The 22559-nt window shown below is 43.0% G+C and overlaps 1 protein-coding gene across 3 annotated transcripts in view; it reads left to right on the forward strand.

Moving 5' to 3' along the window:
• LOC122562558 (small G protein signaling modulator 1-like) overlaps positions 1-22559 on the forward strand; it is a 197495-nt gene that overhangs the window by 97500 nt on the left and 77436 nt on the right. The gene's annotated exons all lie outside the window — the stretch shown is intronic.

Here is a 22559-nt window from a genome sequence, read left to right on the forward strand (position 1 = left end):
ACTGTTTGGCTTGTCCTAGAATGGTTGTGTTGTCCCAGTTGAAGTGATGTCCTTCCTCCTCTGGATGTAAGGATACTAGCAAGAGAGGGTCATGTTGTTATGTGGCTAGATGATGTTCATGTTTCCTGGTGTCTGTGTAGAGTTTGCACATTCTCCCTGTTTCTGCGTGGGTTTTCTCCAGGTGCTCCGGTTTCCTCCCACTGTTTAGTTTTTTTCCTGAGATTCTTACACACCTGATACAACTGCAACACGCCAACATTTGTGAACAAGCCAAATTTAGTAATCACAGTAAGCTTTGGAGAAACCCTGAACACTCTTCGCCATGCTTGCGAAGCATGTCCAGGGAAGTTCTCCTTTATACAAAATCTTTACATCACAAGACACAAGAGCATCAGTAAGTAATGCTCACAAGACAATTCCCAGTCACATGCCACTCAATCCACAATGCAGTGATCTGACCATCTCCAGAAACTATATAATGTAAATCATCCCTTCATGGTCAAATCTGTTGCAATTTTTTTTGTAACTATAGGGAAGTAGTCAAATTCCAACTGTAGTGTTCTTACTGATTTCTGAATAGGGGATGAAAATGTAAATAGTAGGAGATGACAATGTAAATTGCTGTGAATGGCAAGGCAATGGTCATGTAAATGGCTCTGCATAATAGGAGATGATATTTTCTTGCAAATTTGACTGGTGTTATAAGCATCTTCAAATTTTGACCATACACAACTAAAACTTAAACCAGCAAAGAGGTATCACTTAATATTTCAGTAACAAATCTGGGTCTTGATTGACCCATTATGTCATAATCATCAACCTTTTCCATATGAATTTCCTATCTACTGTCAGATATCAATAGTTTATTGTTTAAACTACGATTACAAAACTCATCAAGAGTTCTGACTAGACTTATGCAAATAAAAGACTGTAGTGGGAATGCTTGTCCTACTTTTAAAGTCTCAACTTCCTAACATCTCTATATACTAGCCCAGTATCTTTTAGTGTCCACACCCACTTCGTGGTCCTGACCTTCACGTGGGGATTTACCTTCTTAATAATTGGTCTAAGGCAGGGCAAAGTAAATATCCTCTATCTATTTTTTATCTTACACTCTATGTTCCAAAGCCTCAATCTCGTGTCTGTGGTCTCCACACCCACTTCAGGGTCCTGACCTTTGGGGATTTCCCCTCTTAACTACTGGTCTAAGACAGGGTGACAGAGACAGACACAGCAGTTTTTTTTTTATCTTACACTCTATGTTCAGGAGCCTCAAACCTCACCACAAGAAGACTCCAACCTCTTTTTCCCAGGAGACTTTAACCTCCCTTTTCCCAGAGGACATTAACTTCCTTTTCCAGGGGGCTTTATCCTCCTTTTACCGGGGAACGTTAACCTCTGAATTCCTAGTAACCTATGATTCTGAAAGTGAACTCGTTGGCGTGCAAGTGCATAAGTTGCCTCAGAGAATCCGTCACCACAGAGTTTTGGGAACAAGGGGTCAACTGAGTGGTAGGTAAAGGACAGAAATCAAGGTAAATCTTACTTTGTGGGCCCATCCATCTCATGCAAACGGCATTCAAACAATCACTTATTCATTCCACCTAGAAGCTCCATGAATGTTGGAATCCCACCGCTGCCACCAAATGTTGAGTTCTTTTTTTCCTGAGATTCTTACACACTTGATGCAACTGCAACACGCCAACTTCTGTGAACAAGTAAACTTTATTAAGCGCAGTACAATGGAAGCTTTGGAGAAACCTTGAACACTCTGCCATGTTTGCAAGGCGTGTTCAGGGAAGCTCTCTGAACAAAGTAGTTCTTCCTTTATACAGAATCTTTACATCATACTTACTAATGCTCACAAGACAATCCCCAATCACTACCAATCACTCCCTCCCCATCTTTCTGTAAGTCAGAGGCATCCCACCCTAGCCTTGGGACATCCAATTTCCTGCAAGTCAGCAGAGCAAGGTAACTCTTTAATATCACACCACAGTCCAAAGATGGGCAGGTTAGGTGAATTGGCCGTGCTAAATTGCCCAGAGTGTTCAGGGTTGTGTAGGTTAGGAGTATTAGTCAGGGGTAAATGTAGAATAATAGTGTAGGGGAATGGGTCTGGGTGCATTACTCTTCGGAGGGTCAGTGTGGACTTATTGGGCCAAAGGGCCTGATTACACACTGTAGGGATTTCTTGATTCTGAGCTGTGCTACATTTTCAATTAGATCTTTCAATACCACATTCCCACACCTTGTTATATTATGAGAGGTATTATAAGCATTGCCACCTCAGGTAAAAAAAATCCAACAGGGGGCAAAGGTCAAATCAGGGTTTAGACACTCTGTTCCTGGACTACTGACACATCTGTTTAAAAGCGGGGTGAGTTTTTTTAGAAAATCTTAATTGAAAAACATAAATGTTCAGAGCAGATCTTAGATGACTCGAACAGAGTGGTGATATTGAATTGGTTTTGGAGAAAAGAAAGCATCTAGAACAGTGCAATATTAATTCACAAAATCACGTCAGACAAGAGATGTGGAATTATAATCAGGAGCCTGAAAATGGGCTCAGGCTATATTCATTGGATTGGAATGACTAATGGGAAACTGAGGGGTAAATTGAAAGGATTGAGGGACTATACATTGAAAGTTTATTTTTCTTGATTTAGTGATTAGGGTTTAAACTCAAACAAATATGAAGTTAGAAGGAATTTGTTCAATAAAATTATTCTTTACCCGAAATAACTGTTGAAGAAAGAGATGAGGAGGAATTTCATCTTTCAGAGTGTTCTAAGTCTGTGGAATTCTTTACTGCGGAGGGCTGTTTTTGAGGCTGGGTCATTCAGTATATTTAAGACTGAGATAAATAGCTTTCTAATCAGTAAGAGAATTAGGGGTATCAGGCAAAGGCTGGAAAATGGAGTTGGGGATTATCAGATCAGCCATGATCTCACTGAAAGGTGAGGCAGATTGGATGGGCTGAATGGTTTACAGAAACAAAGAGTAGAAATAAATGGGTCCTTTTCTGAATGGAAGGCCGTGACTAGTGGGGTACTGCAGGGATTCATAATAGGGCCCCAGCTATTCATTATATAAATGATTTAGATGTGGGAATTAAATGTGCAGATGACACAAAGCTGGGTGGAAGGGTGAGCTGTGAGGAGGATGCAGAGATGTTGTAGTGTGAGTTGGAAAGATTAAGCATGTGGGCAAATACAGTATAATGTGAATAAGTGTGAGATTATCCACTTTGATAGCAAAAATAGGAAAGCAGATTATTATCTGAATGGCTGTCAATTGAGAGAAAGGGAATGTTCAACAAGACCCGGTCGTCCTCCTCACTGAAAGTAAGCGTACAGGTGCAGCAAGTCTGCTATGTTAGCTTTCATAGCAAGAAGATTCGAGTATAGGAGTAAGGAAGACTTGCTGCAATTATACAGGGCATTGATGAGGCCACACCTGGAATATTCTGTGCAGTTTTGGTCTCCCTATCTGAGGAAGGATGTTCTTGCTGTAGAGGAAGTGCAGCAAAGTGATTCCTGTGATGGAGCACTGACATATGGGGAGAGATTGAGTCAGTCAGGATTGTATTCACTGGTGTTTAGAAGAATGAGGGGGGATTTCATAGAAACCTATAATACAGGACCAGATAGATTAGATGCAGGAAAGATATTCCTGTTTGTAGGGGGAATCCAGAACCAGGGCTCATAGTTTAAGATAAGAAGTGAGCCTTTTAGGACTTGGGTGAGGGAAAATCTCTTCATCCAGACATTGGAATTCTCTGCCACAGAACATGATTGAGGCCAAGCCATAAGTGTTTTCAAAAAAGAGGTAGATGCAGCTCTTGTGGATAAAAGGATTAAGGAATATGGAGGGAGGGCAGATTAGGGCAATGCAGCACTAATGCAAGAGGAATGATTTAAAAGGAACACTGGTACTTTCTGGAACAACCACCTAACCACAGACATGACAGACTAAATGGCGTTAGGTGCTGTCATTGTTGTGTGATTCTCTGATTTCCAGTGTCCACTATGTCTTGCCTTTGTGGAAATGAGAAATGAATCAGTTAGGGAATGGTGCTTTCACCAGTTGTGGAATGGATGCTTCCGGAACAGGCTCCATCCTCTAAATGTGATATATGCCACAATGTTGGATGCATTTTAGTTTGATTCAGCTCTGTTCATAAATCTGTTTATCGGGGCTGCTCAAGGCTCATTTGTTGGAGTATTAACGTGACTGTGGAGACAAGGAGTCTCTGGAGCGGTTAATGATGTGAGCTCTTCGTTCACTGACTCTAGGTGCCCATGTACTTTACTCCATTTCTAGGCTCAGCTTAAGAACAGCAATGTTGGTTTTAAAGGGAGCCAGGATCTCAAACTGCTTTGTCCGTTATTTTTAAAGAAATGTTGCAGCCGCAGGGAACAATACAGCTGCACTTGGTACCTCATCCAACTAACCTTTTTTTTGACAAGAGTTGTTGTGACTCAGAAGCACAGCAGTGACACTTGTCTTCAATTGTGATGACCGTGGTAACATAGATTTGATTAAACTTTTGAGTTAAAATCTTCCTTGAAAAGCAAGGCCCTTCCACACAGTCTGTTTACTGGCAAATAATGTGGATGTTCTAAAGATTGAAGATTAGCTTGCAGGTTTTCTATTTTGGGTACAAAATTCCACTGGCAATGGCTCCATTCTGAGCATATATTCCAACATATATTCAGTTTACTTTGCTTTCGCAATGGGCTATTTTAACTGTGTATTTGTCATTGTACTATGACCACTCCCTATATATTTGATTATATTCTTGTCCACAAGAAGAACTTGTTGCTGGTTGTGTTCCCATGTAACTGCTGCCCTCATCCTTCCAAATGTTTATGGTCTTGACTTGCCAGTGGTGTGGACAGGGGTTGTACAAAAACTATTGATTGTCTGATTGAGAGGCAAAAATTCTTCCTCATGGTCACATTTACTGACAATAACTTCAAAGCAGCTCCTAAAGGGTTATTCATATTCTGCTGATCCTAACTGCAGCAGTCCTAACTGCATCAGTGACTGGGGTTAATCAACCTCAAACTATTGGACTGAATAAGGCTATGTTTCTATGTACTTCTACTTTATACTTTCAGAGGATGGATGAGGGTGCTGTTGGAAAGGGCAACATTTATTGCCCACCTCTGACTGCCCTTGAACTGAGTGGCTTACTCAACCATTTCAGAAGTCTGGAGTCACATTGATCAGGTTGGGTAAAGACAGCAGATTTCATTCCCTAAAGGGCATTAAGCAGGCCATATGGGTTTTGACAACAATAACAAGAGTTGTTTTGGTCACTGTTGTTGGGACTAACTTCATAGTTTAATTAATTTAAAATTCTACCTTCTATTGTGGTGGGATTTGAACCCACAAACCATAGAGCATTAGTAAGATTACAAGCCCAGTGACATTACCACTGCACCACCTAAGATTATAATGCAGTGTTTCCTGTTCCAAGCATTTAGACATCTGGTGATGGTATTGCTGGTTTATTTTTTCATTTTGTTTTCTCTGTCCCTATTTTTGTCCCCCTTTCCCAAATCATCTCTTGGAAGGACACTGAAAGAGTCAACTCCATTTGGTATCTTTGGAATATGGAACCACCTGCTGCCTTCTGAGGTGGAGCAGTGAAGCATTTGCAAGTCACAGATGGAATTGGAGAATAAAAAGTGACATAACTACTCGTTTTGCTTATTCCATTTTGTATTTGCAGTGTGTTTGTTGTTAGCTGTAATTGAAAAAAAAGGACTGTGAGCTCAAAACCAAGTTTGATGCTTCAATATGGTCCTGAGGGGTGCCACTCTGGCAGAGAAGGTATGCTGAGGCCCCAGCTTGCTTGGGTGGGTGTAAATAAAAATCCTGTGGTGTTATTTTGAAAGAAGTGTATGAGAGTTATCCATACTGAGTCAACCAATATTTATCTCTGTCTGCATCTCAAAAAACAGATGATCGGTAATTATTATATTGCTGTTTGTGGGAGCTTGATCTCTGGCATTTTGACATCTCTCCCTCGGAATACTAGTCGATTCTGACATACTGTCATTTGATTTGCCTGATCAAAGAGGGACTCAGCAATGGTGGGGGCAAGGGGGAGGGAGAAACCATTACTTAGCCAGCTACACTATTCTGATGCCTGCTTCATGAGGCAGTTTCCCTTGATTAAAAATTAACGCAAGACAGTTTGCAACTTTAAGGTCTCTGAGAATACTTCAAAATAAATTTATTCCACTTGCTTAAGCATCTGTAAGAGGAAATCTATTTCCACCAAGTTCAGATTGTGTTACCAAACAGCAATGCATTGAATCAACTTCACTAAGTTTCTTTCTGCTATCCCCCATTAATTATTTTTCATTATTTTGTCAGGGGTAGACTTTGATGTTCCCTGTCTCCTGAACTAATCTGCTCCCATCACCTCTCCACAGGTCCTAGTAGTATTCTGTGGAATGAAGATCTTATGAAGAGAGGTTGAGTAGAATGTACTAATTGGAATTTAGAAGAATGAGAAGAGACTTCATTAAAACATGTAAGATTCTTAAGGGCTTGACAAAATTGGTGTGGAGAGGTTGTTTCTCCTTGTGAGAGAGTCTAGGACTAGGAAGCATAATCTCAGAGTAAGGGACTGCCCAGTTAGGATAGAGATGTGGAGGAATTCCTTCTTTCAGAGGGTAGTGAATCTCTGGAATTTTTAACTGCAGGGCTGTTGATTGTAAAATATATTCAGAACTGAGAGACATTTTTAATTAGGAAGGGGATTGAGGGTTCTTGAGAAAAAAGGAAGGAAAGTGAAGTTGAGCATTATTAGATCAGTCATGATCTCATTGAGTGGCGGGCAGACTAGATAGGCTGATGGCCTACTTGTGCTCCTGTCTTCTGATCTTACTGTCTACATGACCTTACCCTGTGGTGGACAGTCACTCTCATTTTACCTGGGCGATACCAAGGCCTGCCTTTGCCAGTTGAACATTAAGAGGAGCTCACAGCTTCTTCTCTTGACCCACTCCTTCCATATCTTTGACCTTGTGCAGCAGTAATTATTTGGAGAAGCGTGAAAATAAATCCCAAGTGAACGGTGACTTTGCGCTTCGGCTGTGCCAGCTCATGGTCAAACCCATCATTGCTTCATGGAGCAGGCCAGTGTTTATCTCCAAAATACCAAAACTCCCAGTGTTGTTATTGGGACTTATTGCTGTAAAGGTGTTCGACATTTACATCAACAGATAAGTATAATTAATATTAATCGAACGTTGTATACAGTTATGAAAGCTTTGTAAAAGAACTGGAAATTAGGTTATCATACTGCTGCAGTTTTTTTTAAATAAATATTTTTATTGAACAAAAGGTTTTGAATTTTTTACAAAAATATATAATTACTACAAAATAATAGAACCATCTTGCAAAATAATAATAGTAAACTACTACTCTACTTCACAAACGATTTAGGAGAGAAAAAAAACTACACAAACTACAATTCAATAAATAACTAAATAAAAACAGTAAGAAACTAAATTAAATCGAGCTGAACCAAGGCAAATTAAATTAAATTAAATTATGTTGTTACGACACTCAACAAAATCCCAACAAAGCTCCCCATCGCCAGTAGCATCAGTTGGCATACCCGTATTTGTTCAGACTTCTTCCTCCCAGGGGGCCCTGGGTCACCAGACACAGTCCTCACCACTACACAAAGGCCCTCAACCAATATAGCTGATAAGTCAGCGTCTACAGAGGAACCTCGATTATCTGAATACCAATTATCCGAAAATCAGATTATCCGAAGGAGATCTCATGGTCCCGACAGAAACATTACATCAAAGTGTGTCCAACACTGATCGCGTCTTTTGTTTACAGTGATTAAAAGGCTGCGGAGAACAGTCCTGGACTGATGGGAGCGCAGGCACCGTCTCTAAACGACTGACCTCCCACTCCCTCTCTCTCTTCCCACTCCTTCCCTGGAGCTCTACACAGGCATGTACTCTGAACGCCCCTTCCCCAGATAATCTAACATTGGCCTGTACAGTGCAGAGGTGAAACCTGTCAAAATGTTGCAATGAAAAATTATATGTGTGCGTGCGTATGTGCGTGCTACTTGGAGACTCAACCCCCCCCCAAAAGGCAGTAGCAGCAGCAGCAGTCTTGTTGGTGTCCAGTCTGGCTGCCCCAGAGAGAGGGCAGGGACAGAAGGGGGGAGGAGTGGGCGGATGGGAGGGGGCGCGGTGTTGGGGGCAGATGGGGAGGTTGGGGGCAGACGGGGACAGTGTTGGGGTCTGGCAGGAAGCAGTGCTGTGGGGGGACAGAGGGGGCTGATGGGAGTGGGGCAGCCGGGGACAGTGTTGGACGGGGTGGGGGGCAGACGAAGGCTCGTGTGCGCTGTGCTGCTGCTAGTCTCCTGAACAGGGAGCAGACTTAATACAAAACTCCAAGTCCCAGAGGAAAGGCATTTAGTCGATTAACCGAATAATCAATTATCCGAACAAAACAGTGCCCGCCCATCTCGTTTGGATAATTGAGGTTCCTCTGTATATGATTCAAAAAGTGGCGCCACGTCCTGTAAAAAAGTTCCATTTTCTGGTGCACCATACTTGTAAGGAAGTCCAGGGGGATGTGCTCCAGAACTAACCTACGCCACCCTGAGGGTCCTGGGGGATTTCTGACACCCAGCTCATCAGAATGTTCTTCCTCGCACAAAATGAAAGAATACTAAACAATTTCTTTCCATGCACATCCAAAGAGGGGAGCTTCGGCGAACCCAAGAGGATGGACACTGGATCTACCTTGACCTCAGTTCCCAAGACCCCTTCCAAAACACTTGCTATAGCGCCCAATACCTACGAAGCTTGTGGCATGACCACAAGCAATGAGTAAGAGTACCAACATCTATTTACATTTGGGGCACATTGGGGATGCTCCTGTCTTAAATTTCGCAAGCCATCCCGGTGCTGAATAAACCCTGTGGAGTACCTTCAATTGCATAGTCTGCGTCCGATTGCAAATCAAAATCTTCCTTACGTTCTCCAAAATATCCTCCCACTCCTCTGGTGAGATCTTCATCCCCAATTCCTGAGCCTAAATTCTACACAGCCCCTCGATGTCCTTCGAGACACTACCTCCTAATAATTGATGGAGGGTGCTGACCAAGAGAGTGCACATGGACCGAAGCACTCTCCTTTCCATATCCGGCTTATAGGGACTAACTATTAATGTAGTCTTTTTCTGTATAAAGTCCCTAATCTGAAAGTAACGAAAGAGGTTCCTGCTAGATATGTCATATTTCTGGCTCAGCTGCTCGAATGACATCATGACCTCCCCATCAAATAAGTCTCTGAAACAGGAAACTCCTCTGGACTCCCAGAGCCAACAGCTGGAATCCATCAATCCTGGCCGAATCCTACCAATCCTACTATGGGGAGTAAATGGGTAAGTTTATGTAAATTGTCCTCACTTTCTTGCATCATTCTCCATTCTTAAGCTGTGTTAAGGACAATTGGATTTCTGCAATGTTCTATAACAGTCCTCATCTTGTCCATGAACAACAGGTAAATGAGGGGGACATTTTGCCTGGGAGGCGTTGATGTCCATCCAGATGACTACAGGTCCTGGCAAGCCCAATCAGCCACATTGGATAGTAGGCAACTTAGTTGTTTTTTTAAACTCTGGAAAATCCACAACCCCATCCCCTGCGGAAGCTGCAATTTGGCAGGCTTAATAAGAGGCTGCCAGTGACATCAGATAAAAGAGCCGAGCCAACTCTGTAGCACCTGCCTGAACAGCATCAAAGGGAGCATTGGAATCGGATATAATAAACGAGAAAGAACATTCATTTTAACCAGAGCTATTCTACCCAACCAGGATATCAGAAGATCCTCCCAACGCCGAAGGTCCTATCTTCTCTAGCAAGTGCACAAAGTTAGCTTTATATAATTGATCAAAGGTCGGGGTGATAAAAATGCCTAAACACAAGAAACCTCCCTGTGACCATCTGAAAGGGAATCAGATTCCACCTCCAAGGTTGGGTACTCTAGTAAGACCCCCGACAAGCATGGCCTCCAATTTCATAAAATTGATTTTATATTCCAAGAAAGAGCCAAATAAATTAATCACTTGCATTAAATGGGGCACAGATATTGTCAGGTTAGTTAGAAAGAGAAGAACTTCCTTGCATAAAGTGTGGTCTTAGGCCTCCCTGATCCTACCTCCAGGGCAGTTATATCGGGGTCCTTCTGGATGGTCTCTGCCAACGGCTCAATCACCAATGTAAATAGCAATGGTGAGAGGGGGCACCATTGTCAGCTGCCTCTGCCAATACTAAAATTGTCAGACCTTATACCATTAGTGAAAACTGCTGCTTTAGGGTCACTATAAAACACTGCCACCCACCTGTCAAAGACATCTCCAAGGCCACTCCACCCAGTCAAACGCTTTCTCTGCATCCAGGGAGACTACCAAGCCCGGAATCAACCCTTGCTGGCACACCTGAACCATTTATGCACTCTCTTAATATTACTAGAGGACCTGCGACCCCTAATAAAATCTGTCTGGTCCTCTCTTACAATGAAGGGCAAGACATTCTCCAGCCTCAATTTTTGACAAAATTGTAAAGTCCACATTTAATAACGATATATACGAAGTTCAATCCTCTAGGGCTTTCCCTCTTTTGAGAATTAGAGAAATATTTGCTTCTCTCAAAGAGGATGGGAGGCAGTCCTGACTGAACGAATAATTGTACATATCCAACAATGGCCTGGCCAGCATGTCTATGAATTCCTTAAGTCCATCTGGGCCGGGCATTTTACCACTCTGGAGCTGCCTCACCACCTCCTGTATCTCTTGGATTGTCAGAGGGGCATTCAAAAGAGACGCCTGCTCTAAAGTTACACCTGGGAGGTCCAAAGTCAGATAAAAGGACTCCACTTTGCCAATTTGTCCTCACATCCCTCTGACCAGTACAACTCAGAGTAGTACTTCCTGAATACTGCATTATTCTTCTTGGGATTACAGGTGATAGTACCAGCAAACTCTCTAATGGCTGTGAAAGATTGGGGTGGGGGGGGGGGGGGGGATCTTCTTTCTGGTAAAGTTTGCCAAATATCTACTTGATTTATCACCATACTCAAATAACCTCTGTTTCGCAAAGGAAATCTCGCTTTTTACTGTCTGGGTAAGTGCATCGTTTAGAGCAGCCCAGGCAGCTGTAATCCACTGCAACTTAGTTACAGATAGTCTGTCAAAATATGCTGTTGCGGCTGCCTTCAGCCGAGTCTCAAGCATACACTGCTGCTCCCCTTTCTGTCACTTCCAAGTTGCTGAGTAAGAAATAATCAAATCTCTTGCATAGGTCTTGGCAGTCTCCCAGAGCACCGACGGATTACTGGCCGTACCAGAAATAATGTCCCAAAAAATTTTAAATTCCTGTGAAAAATACTCAATGAACTTGCTATCCTTCAGGAGGAAATGCATGCGCCAGTGCCGCGAGCCTGTCCCATCGCCACCGGCCTTAACCTCCATGTACACTGCCGCATGATCAGAAATGGCTATGTTCCCAATTCTGTAGGACAGCACTGAATTCAAAAAGTCCAATGGGGCAAAAAACATGTCAATCCTGGTATATCACTTATGTGGGTAAGAAAAAAAATTGAAGTCCCTATCCTCAGGTGCAGCCATCTCCCCACATCCACCAACCCCAGTTCCTTGTGCAGGTCCACCAGCTGCCTGGATTGGGGGGGATATACCCACGAGACTGCTAGGCATCCTATCCACATCTGTTAAAAATTTGAAGGGGTGTGCCGGGGTAATATACATTCAAGATCCCATATTCCTGTCCATGTATTAAAACTTTAAGGATCAGAAACCACCCATATTCATCCTTAATTTGGTCTCACAATCTATCTGTTTTGTCTTTTTAATATGTGGGAGTCTCCTTTTTTTCCTCTTTCTTTCTCTCTCCTCTCCCTTCTTTCTCCCCTCCTGTTATCCTTTGCTCTTTTATCATTCCCTTTGCGTTTCTCTTTCTTAGTAGTTGGGTTGAATGCACACTTTTAATTTTCTTGTTGTAAGACACGTGTTTTTTTTTGTATTTTGTTTTGTCTGGGTTTGGGGCAGCTAGAAAGAGCCATAGAGGTGTGAGTGGGTAGTATGAGCACCCCTGTGGGCAAGGGGGAATGTCTCTTTTTTGTGTTATATGTTGGTTCATTTTAGAAGCAGTTGTTAGAAATTTTGATTTGGTAGATTTTGTAATTGTATTTTCAAGTTTATACAAACTGTTTACTGTTTTCACTCAGCGCACTGTAAATGGGGTTCTTTCTCTCGGGGGGTCACGAGCTGCTTTAGAAGGCTATGGCTAACTGCTTGTTTAAATGGTGCACCTGGAACATTAAAGGGAGTCATTCACCAACTAAGAGAAAAAAGATAGTTTCAAGCCTTAGAAAAAAGGATGATTAAAGAATTAAAAAAACACCCGGCTGAACCCTCCCTGCTGTAACTTTAAGTGTTTCTTATTGGTTAGATGTGTTTCTTGCAGCAAGGCTACATCGACCTTTTCCTTTCTAAGGCTTGAAACTATCTTTTTTCTCTTATTTGGTGAATGACTCCCTTTAATGTTCCAGGTGCACCATTTAAACAAGCGGTTAGCCATAGCCATCTGGAGCAGCCCGTGACCCCCCGGGAGAAAGAACCCATTTACAGTGCGCTGAGTGAAAACAGTAAACAGTTTGTATAAACTTGAAAATACAACTACAAAATCTACCAAATCAAAACTTCTAACAACTGCTTCTAAAATGAACCAACATATAACACAAAAAAGAGACTTTCCCCCTCGCCCACAGGGGTGCTCATACTACCCACTCACCCCTCTATGGCTCCTTCTAGCTGCCCCAAACCCAGACAAAACAAAATACAAAAAAAACACACGTCTTACAACAAGAAAATTAAAAGTGTGCATTCAACCCAACTACTAAGAAAGAGAAACGCAAAGGGAATGATAAAAGAGCAAAGGATAACAGGAGGGGACAAAGAAGGGAGGAGAGAGAAAGAAAGAGGAAAAAAAGGAGACTCTCACACATTAAAAAGACAAAACAGATAAACCAGGCAAACTACAGAAAAAAAAACAAAGCAAACACGATTGTCCATATTATTTGAGCCAGCCAGTCTATTTTAAGGTGTCCAGGAAGTCCTTTGCCTTTTCTGATGAGTCATAATTAAAAACGGACCCTCCATGGCTGAAATATATTACTGCCGGAAATCTTACAAAGAACTGAATATTCAAGTCCTTCAGCTTCCTTTTTAACCTCATCAAAGTCTTTCCTCTTACGGATCATGGTCGCAAAAAAGTCTTGAAAGAACATACATAATTTTTGATCCTTTATATATCAGAGCCTGTGGGTCCTTCCCCAGTGCCCTAGAAACTTCCAGCACCATTTGCTTGTCTCTATAGTGCTGGAGTCGCACTAGGACCAGGCGGGAGAGCTGGTCCAACCCGGGCCTGCGTACTGCGACATGGTGGGCCTGCTTGACCCGCACCCAGTGCACCCCGACTTCCAGCTTCAAAAACTGTGGGAACCATTGCTCCAAAAAGCCGATCAGCTGGCCTCCCTCTTCCTGCTCTGGCAGCCTGAACAAGAGATTATTCTTCTGACAGCCTCAATTTCTGAGGTTGTTGATCTGCTTGAGGAGAAAGTGAGGTCTGCAGATGCTGGAGATCAAAGTTGAAACTTTATTGCTGGAACAGCACAGCAGGTCAGGCAGCATCCAGGGAACAGGAGATTCGACGTTTCGGGCACAGGCCAGGATCTGCTTGACCTGCCTGTACCTGCCATTCCAGGGCCTGGACCCTGCCCTCTGAAGATTCCACTGTGGTTTTGGAAGCCGTGGCCCGCTGCTCCACCTCCACAATATGCCACCTGAGACACTGGATCTCCTCGTCATGCTTCTGCAGCACGGCCGAGATTGATTCAAGCCTGGCGCTGGTCTCCTCCATCGCTGAATCGATCTTCTCTCAGAGTTTCACAAACTCCAAGACCAGGCTCTGCTCCACAGGTAAGTCCCCAGGAGCATTTGTGGAGGCCGATGCCACGGCTGCATCCTGTACTGCAGGGTTGTATCCTGCTTGTTGCAATCCTCGCGGTCGCTTTCCCTTCGTCATTTTTGTTTCTTTGCAAAAAAAGCACTTAAACTAATAAATAGCAGTTCTAGCGGTCTAAAGCCAGCGATTTGCATCACAACTGAAACTATAAATAGCAGTTCTAGGTGGTCTAAAACCACAAAGGGTAAAAAGGGAGGGTAAATGCACGACTTTGTCTTGGTTTTTCGGCAGAGCCCAGCAGGGCAGACCTACTGGATCACCGCCATCTTGGATCTCCTCATGGTGCCGCAGTTTAATGATAGTTTATCTAAATGGTTAGTGTCCAACTCCAGGGCATTTTCAGATATTAAAGACTTTATTCTTTCACTTTTTCTCTACCAGATTCCTCTCCTGGAGGGAATCGCCCACAGTGACGTTCCAAATGACCATCTCGTGCCCACCCCATGGGCAACCCTGGATCATTCAGCTTTGAGGCTTAACCTGTCCAAAAGTGGTGCCATTGTGATGATCCTTGTGAGGGAAGCTAATGAACGCTGAGAACATATCAATGGATTAGTAATAGGTGGAAGTGTTGTCTGTATCCAAAAAGGATGCAGGAGCTAAAACAGAAGCTGGTCCTCTTATGTTGATGTGCTGGTGTCCCTGCTTCTGAGCAAGGAGGCCTAAGTCACTGGAGCTCTTGTGGCACAGTGATAGTGTCCCTACCTCTGCACCAGGTGGCCTAGATTCAAGTACACCTCTTAATGCAGTACACCTGTCAAAGGTTGAACTTTAAAGAAAACACAAAAGGTAGTGTTTCCATTCTTACTCCTGTTCCTTTATTAAAAACATATTGATATACGAGAGAATTTCAGTTTCCTCTTCCTCTCCAGGATTCTTAAATACACACTCCAGCCAGCCGCCATCTCAGTGACAGCACAGTCTAACATCTGCATCGTCAACTTCATGGCTGAAATTTGATTTCAGGTCAACCTTTAGAATGGCCATTTTGCAGTTCTCTTCACCTTTTGGCACAATTTTGGCTCAAGGCTGTGGAGAGATCTCTGGACAGCTTCTACACATGTTTATGCTAGGATTGTTTATCATGCAGTTTTTAAAAAATTACAAACTATAGATGATTTTGTAAGGATAGTTTTAATAATTTTACATGAGAGGATTTATCTGAAAGTGTGTGTGCCTGTGTAGTGAGCAAATGGTGTAGTGTTTGTGCAGTGTGCTATGAGAGGCTGTGATGTGTATTGTGTGAGGGTTTTGTGAGTGTGTGTGGGGAACTTGGGGGATGCTTTGCCTTGCCGTGTATTGGACGCTTTGTATATGCTGGTGAGTAAGTGTGTGAGGTTGTTGTGTGAATGTGGGGATGAGTGTGCGCAGATGAATGAGTGAGAGAAAGAGTGTGTGGGGCTGTGCAGGTGATTGTGTAAAGTGGTAACCAGTCCCAAGGACAGAGCTCTTAAGACCCTGGTGAGAGCCCCAGACTCAGTAATTAGTACCTGTCTCAGGCCCTATCTAGGTGTCTGTGAGGGTATAGATGGTACATATGTGTGTGAAGGTACGTTTAAATGAATATGTCAGAGTGTATGGGGTGGGTGTGTGGGTTGTGTTTGCGGGTGTGTGGGATGATGTAGGCAGTGTGTATGTGGAATAGTGTATTTGGGATGTTGTGTGCTTGTGGGGTGATGACTGTGTGGGTGTAGGATGGGTGTGTGTGTGAAGAGTGGTGTGATATTTGGAATGGCATGTATGTGGGTGTGGGTTGGGTGATGAGTGTGGGTATGTGAAGCAGAGTGTGTGGGATGCTATGTTTGAAATAGGGTTGAGTGTGAGAGTCTGTAGGTGGAGTGGTGAATGGTGTGTGATGAAGTGTGTGCAGGTACAGGGTGTTGATTGTCTGGGTGGGGTGGTGAGTGTGGGTGCGTGGGACAGTGTGTGTGAGGGGCTCTGTGTATGGGTGCGTGTGTGTGTTTGGGGGGGGGGGGGGGGGTGAGGTTACTAAAGGCAGTGTGTGTGTGTCTGAGTGTGATGCATGTGTCTGGGCTGGTGCACTGTTCTGTTCAGAGCACCATCCCCTTAGACAAGTATGAGGTTTAATCGGTACATAGCTGTTCCTTACTGTTCCAATCCCATTGACTAAAAATTTTAAAGTGATTGCTATGGTCAGTGACCTTTGCTGATGGAAAATTGATCTTTGCAGGATTCTGAGCAGTGTTTTTTTTCAATCTGTAATTTGCGTGTGAATCAGTCCAAACAAACATTTTCAGCACTGGATTTCAAACTGATAACTTCACCATCCAACGGAACCTCCTCATGGGCAAAATTGCTACTACATCTCAGTTATTGCAAGATCTGTAATTAGGCAGCTGTCTTGGCTTGTTGGGTTTGTAGGTTACATGCTGGAGGGTGTGCAGCCATCTGAGTGTGTGTGAGCATTGTACAAAGTTTCAGAACATTGTCATAAAGTGTATTTGGTACACATCACCCACTTGCCTTCTCAATAACTTAATTAGTAGCACTCCTGCCTTAAAGCCAAAAGGATATGGGTTCAAATCTTACTCTGGAAATGATGCTCTCAGTGCAGTGCTGAGGGAGTGCTGTAATGTGAGGTGCTATCTTGGGGATGTGGCATAAAAGTGATACTCAGTCTGACCCCTTGGATGGACATAGCACTATTTTCAAGGAGAGCAGAGGAGTTTCACATGATTGCCCTGACCAGTGTTTATCGCTCACTTAGCATCATGGAAACATATCATTTTCAAAGTGCAGCTACTGAGATCTTGCTATGTACTAATTGTTCGTGTATTCAACATTACAATACTGCTATACTTCAGAAATTATTCACTGGTTGTAAAGTGTTTTGGGCTAAGCCTGAGGTTATGAAAGGTGTTATGTCAATGCAAATCTTCCTTTTATCCTATCCTCAAAAAGCTCAGCATCAGGAGTTTTTTGAGGAAAGGATAAAGCTAATAAGAGTTGGAGACATGGTTAGATTCAGCTGTCTTGTTTGGCTGACACCTAGTTTAGATCTGAGTGGATTTTAGCAGGAAGGGGGTGACTCAGAGGTGGCCAGGAATGAGTAACGACTTTTAGAGGTTCCAGATGGACAATGTTAATTAGACAGTTGATCACAGCAGTGCTCCCAAACATGTGGATGAATCAGCAATATCAAAATCAAACTCTCACAGATTGGTTCTGGTCAATTCAGCGTGAGATGGCTTGCCTTCTTTTTGTCCAATGACTGGTTGTACTAACCCCCAGAACAGCATTGGCCTCTGGCCTCCCCCCAACTCTTCTTTCTGGCCTTTACTATCAAGGGGGCTACATTGAGGTGGTATTGTGTTATAGACGCATGTTTGTGGATGTAGGTTTGCTCGCTGAGCTGGAAGGTTCATTTTCAGACGTTTTGTCACCATTCTGGGTAACATCTTCAGTGACCCTCCGGACAAAGCACTGCTGATGATTCCTGCTTTCTATTTATATGTTTGGGTTTCTTTGGGTTGATTATGTCATTTCCTGTTCTTTTTCTCAGGGGGCTTTACCCTGAGAACTGACATCACCAACCCAAAGAAACCCAAACATACAAATAGAAAGCAAGAATCAGCAGCAGTGCTTCGTCCAGAGGCTAACTGAAGATGTTACTTAGTATGATGACGAAATGTCTGAAAATGAACCTTCCAGCTCAGCAAGTAAACCTACATCCAGAACCTCAACCGAGCTACAAATCTTCTCAAAACTCGCTAACCCATATTTTTGTTTGGATAGAGTCTGAGGCTTCCAGTTGGTCACATTTCTTCAGCTAGAGAGTGGTAGGCCTGTGGAATTCATTGCCACAGAGCGCAGTGGAGGCCAGGACATTGAATGTCTTCAAGGCAGAGGTTGTAAATTCTTAATCTTGCAAGGAATAAGGGATACAGGGAGAGTGTGGGTACGTTGCATTGAAATGCCCATCAGCCATGATTGAATGGCAGAGTGGACTCAATGGGCCAAATAGCCTTACTTCCGCTCCTATGTCTAATGGTCTTATTCCAGTGAGCAAAAAGGGCAGGAGCTCTTTTCCAGTCCAACCTGAGTTTGGATCTCCAATCACGGGATCTACCCAAGTTGGGATGAATGTGGTTGGTGATGTGCGTGCTCTGCATTTTCTCACCTTTTGTTGATTTGACAAAGTGAGTGGATGAAGACAGTTCCCTCTGAATGACTGAGTGATGAGTGAACAGGTGATAGAGGGAGGCAGAAACTGTGGAATTAACTGTTTGTAGATTAGCAGCAGGATTGCAACCAGGAAGACAAGGACAAACTGATTAAGAGGGGTGGGGGAAGAATGGACAATCAAGTCTCTCTGATGTTTGGTGCTGTAAAACAGCTAATGGGGTCAGGCAGACGTGTGTGTATGGGAAGGTGGGGCATGTCACATCCCCTTAATCCCAAGTCTTTTCTGCCCATTATGTGGAAATTAATATTGAGGCTGTAACTTTCACCCCTTCAACATTCTCAACAGTCACCCACACACTGGTCCAACTAAGAAGCAGCTTTTATTTCCATTCATTCTTGAGATGTGGGTGTCACTGGTTCGGTCAGCATTTGTTGTCCAACCTTAATTGTCCAGAGGGCAGTTCAGAACCAACCATATTGCTGTGGATCTGGAGTCACATTTAGGCCATTATGAACCAGATGGATTTTGACAACAATCATTAGTCGTTATACAGTTGCCTTTAAGCCAGCTTTAATTCCAGATTTTTATTGAATTCAAATTTTGAAACCATTTCCCCAGAATATTAACCTGGGATTCTGGATTCCTAGTCCAGTGACATTACCACTATGCACTGCCTCTCCTTGGTTCATGAAGGGGTTAAGGTGGAAATGACTAGGTTGGAAATTGATGAAGTGAGAAGATTGGATATGACAGAGATAGGGAGCTGTGTAGTTATCTACAAGAGCTCAGTCTGCAAGCATTGTTTATCAGGAGCAGGCTCAGGCTGACTGTTGCTATGGAGATAGTGCAGAAGGAGGTTTAGATGGAGATGTGCAGATTGCTCATCTAATTCTGCTTCCTGCTCACAAATTGATAATTCAACATATTCTCTCTCCAATTCTGATTGCTGCTCCTCGCCTGTTCCTTCCAGGAGCACCTTTAAATTTGTTATATTATCTCATGTCTCACCAGATCTTATTTCAAGGCTGCAGTTTATTCTGTAGCAATCAATCCCAAATAGCTAGTAGGCAAAGTATTGACTAGGCTATAGCCCAGTTAACATCACGGACTATAAATCTTGTCCTCCCAGCCAAGAAAGAGTTTCTGTATCTACGTGCTCAGACACTCACTCTGCTCTCGTCTGCTACATGCTAAACTAGGAGTGCAATTTTAACTCAACGATAAAGTAAAGCAAAAACAAAGACAAGTTAGGTAAACTGTTTACATTGGTTGGCGGTTCGAGAACTAGGGGGCATAGTCTGAGAACTAAGGCCAGACCATTTAGGAGAGATGTTAGGAAACACTTCTACACACAAAGGGTAGTAGTAGTTTGGGACTCTGACAGTGGATGCTGGATCAAATTATCTTTTATTAAGCAAAAGTAATATGGGATATGGGCCAAAAGCAGGTGTATGAATTTAGGCCACAGATTAACCATGATCTCATTCAATGGTGGAACTGCTCGAGGGATAGAATGGCCTACTCATGATCATGTTCCATTTAGATTCAGCTGACCCCACTGCCCCAAACTATCTTCTACCTGTTCATCTTGGGGAAAGGCGAGGTGGAGATGGGCATGGGGTGGATTGTTTCTCGGCAACTGACCCAGTATTGTCCCATTTCACACTGTTGGCCAAGGTTAAAGCTGACTCTGAAGAGAAACTGAAGCTTGATTTTAAAATGCCCAGCAGGAGCTGGGGAGTTTTCACTCTTACCCAGTGTTTTCAAACATGGCATCCTGTACAGTGTACCCTATGCCACCACTGGTATTTGTCACTCTTGAAATGCCCCTCTCGAAATGCCCCTCTCTACACGTGGGTGGCATGGTGGCACAGTGGTTCGCACTGCTGCCTCACAGCGCGAGAGACCCAGGTTCAATTCCCGCCTCAGGCAACTATCTATGTGGAGTTTGCACTTTCTCCCCGTGTCTGCATGAGTTTCCTCCGGGTGCTCCGGTTTCCTCCCACAGTCCAAAAATGTGCAGAAAGGGGAAATGGCCATGCTAAATTGCACGTAGTGTTAGGTGAAGGGGTAAATGTAGGGGGATGGGTCTGTGTGCATTGCTCTTCGGAGGTTCGGTGTGGACTTGTTGGGCCAAAGAACCTGTTTCCACACTGTAAGTAATCTAATCTCATAAAAAGGAAGATTTACATTTATATAGTGCCTTTCACATCCTCAAGATATCCCAAAATGCTTCACAACCAATTCTGGTGTGCAGCTATTCTTGAAATTGGAAAAACCAATCTGCACACAAGAAGCTTGCACAAGCAACAGTTTAATGTGACCTGAAGCTTCGACCTCTACCATCTAGAAGGACAAGGACAGTAGATACATGGGAAAACCACTACCTGCAAGTTCCCCTCCAAGCCACTCACGATACAATCACCTTTCCTTCAGTGTTGCAGAGTCAAATTCTTGGAACTCCCTCCTGCGTCATGTTCCTATACCATGCAGAGACTGCAATGATTCAAGAAGGCTGCTCACCACGACCACCTTCTTGGGAGATGATCTTTCATAAAGGCCATTAGTGTACCAGATAGATATGCATAATAATGGCTACTTACAGTCAGCTTGTAATTCCAGACTTTGATTGAACTCAAATTTCACGTTTGCCATAGTAGGATTTGATTCCATGTCCCCAGAACACGAGCCTGTGTTCTGGATTACTATCATAGTCACATTACTACTATCTCCCATTGATTGTCCCAAAATTGCTATTAGTACCTACTTAAACAGCAGGACAGAAAGCTTAAACAAGTTAAACAGTGGATTTTGCCGTGTGTAAATACATTAAGCGGCAAGTACACTGAATAATGTAGGTATATCATATGATAATGTTATAAGGAGGCTTGACAGTGGAGATGCTGAACAGGTGCCTCTCTCCTAGGGGGATGATTTCAGAGCAAAAGGTTGCTCATTTAGGATGGAGTTGAAGAGTATCCTCTCTCAGACGGTTGGGTATCTTTGGAATTTTCTACACAGACAGCTGTAGAGGTTACATTCTAAACTGAGGTAGACAGATTACTATCGGGGAATCAGGGTTTGGGTAATAGGTGGAAAAGCGACACTGAGGCAAAGATGAAATCAGACATGATCTAACTGAATGGTGGAGTAGCCTTGAGGGAGTAGGAGGAATGGTCTTCTCTTATTTCTTAGTTTTATTTCTTCATAAATCATGGAAACTTTAATAAGGAGGAATAGCTCTTTCGATATTGCTTCTGATGTTACTTCAACAGCAGTGTCTGTTATTTCCATGGTGTTGCCATGTCAACTGTTTTGGGTCTCCAGAGAGTCCAACTCTCCGGTTGTGTGATTAGTGTGAAATGAGGCTGGGAAGAAGCCCTGAGTACTGCTCTATTTGCCATATAAGAAAAAGGATATGGTAGCACCCATCAAAAAAGATTGAACTAACTTGGGGCTTTTTCTCAGAAGACTGAGAGATGCAGAGATAGAATTCCTCAACATGATGAGAGGTTTTAGCTTAGACTTAGAAAATATGTTTGTAATTGCATACAAGACCAGAACAAAGCAATGTAAATGTAGACAGTCACTAATAAATCCAAGAGGAATTTCTTCACACAGAGAGTGATGTGGAAATTTGCTACCACAGGAAGTGGTTGAAGCAAATAGTTTATGCAAGAGGAAACTTGATAGATACTTGAAGGAGGAAGAAATGGCCAAGATATGTTAAGAAGAAATTTGTGCACTTACATATTGTTTGTTCATCACCATTAGATATCCCAAAGTGCTTCACAGTTAACTATATTCTGAAATGTAGTGATTGGAAACCCAATAGACAACAACAATATGGAAATGATCAGATAATCAACTGTGATACCAACTGAGAATCAAATAAGGAGAATTCCCCTGCTCTTCTTCAAAAGAATACCATAGATTCTTTTGGGTCCACTTGAAAGAAACAGAGTGGAGATTTTTCATCCCACCTTCAGGGCAGTACCTCCACACTGCTGCATCCTTTCAGTACTGCACTGCAGTATCAGTTGTGCTGAACTCTCTGGAAAAGGACTTGTACCTAAGACGAGCATTTGATGAGGTTAGATAAGGAGGCTTCGGTTGGGGAATGGTTAGAGATCACGTGGAGCATGAACAGTGATATATGGGTTGTAGGATCAAATGGCTTGTTTCCATTCTTCTGATCATTTCTAAGTCTGAAAAGCATCACTGTAGATTGATCGTTCAAGTGCTTCCAATTCACTAATATCCTTGAGGGAAGGAAATCTTTTGTCTTTACCTGGCCAGGCCTATGTG

This window comes from Chiloscyllium plagiosum, unplaced genomic scaffold (genome assembly GCF_037043375.1).
Source record: "Chiloscyllium plagiosum isolate Xiang-an unplaced genomic scaffold, Cpla_swu_hap1 HiC_scaffold_24, whole genome shotgun sequence".
Taxonomy (NCBI): domain Eukaryota; kingdom Metazoa; phylum Chordata; class Chondrichthyes; order Orectolobiformes; family Hemiscylliidae; genus Chiloscyllium; species Chiloscyllium plagiosum.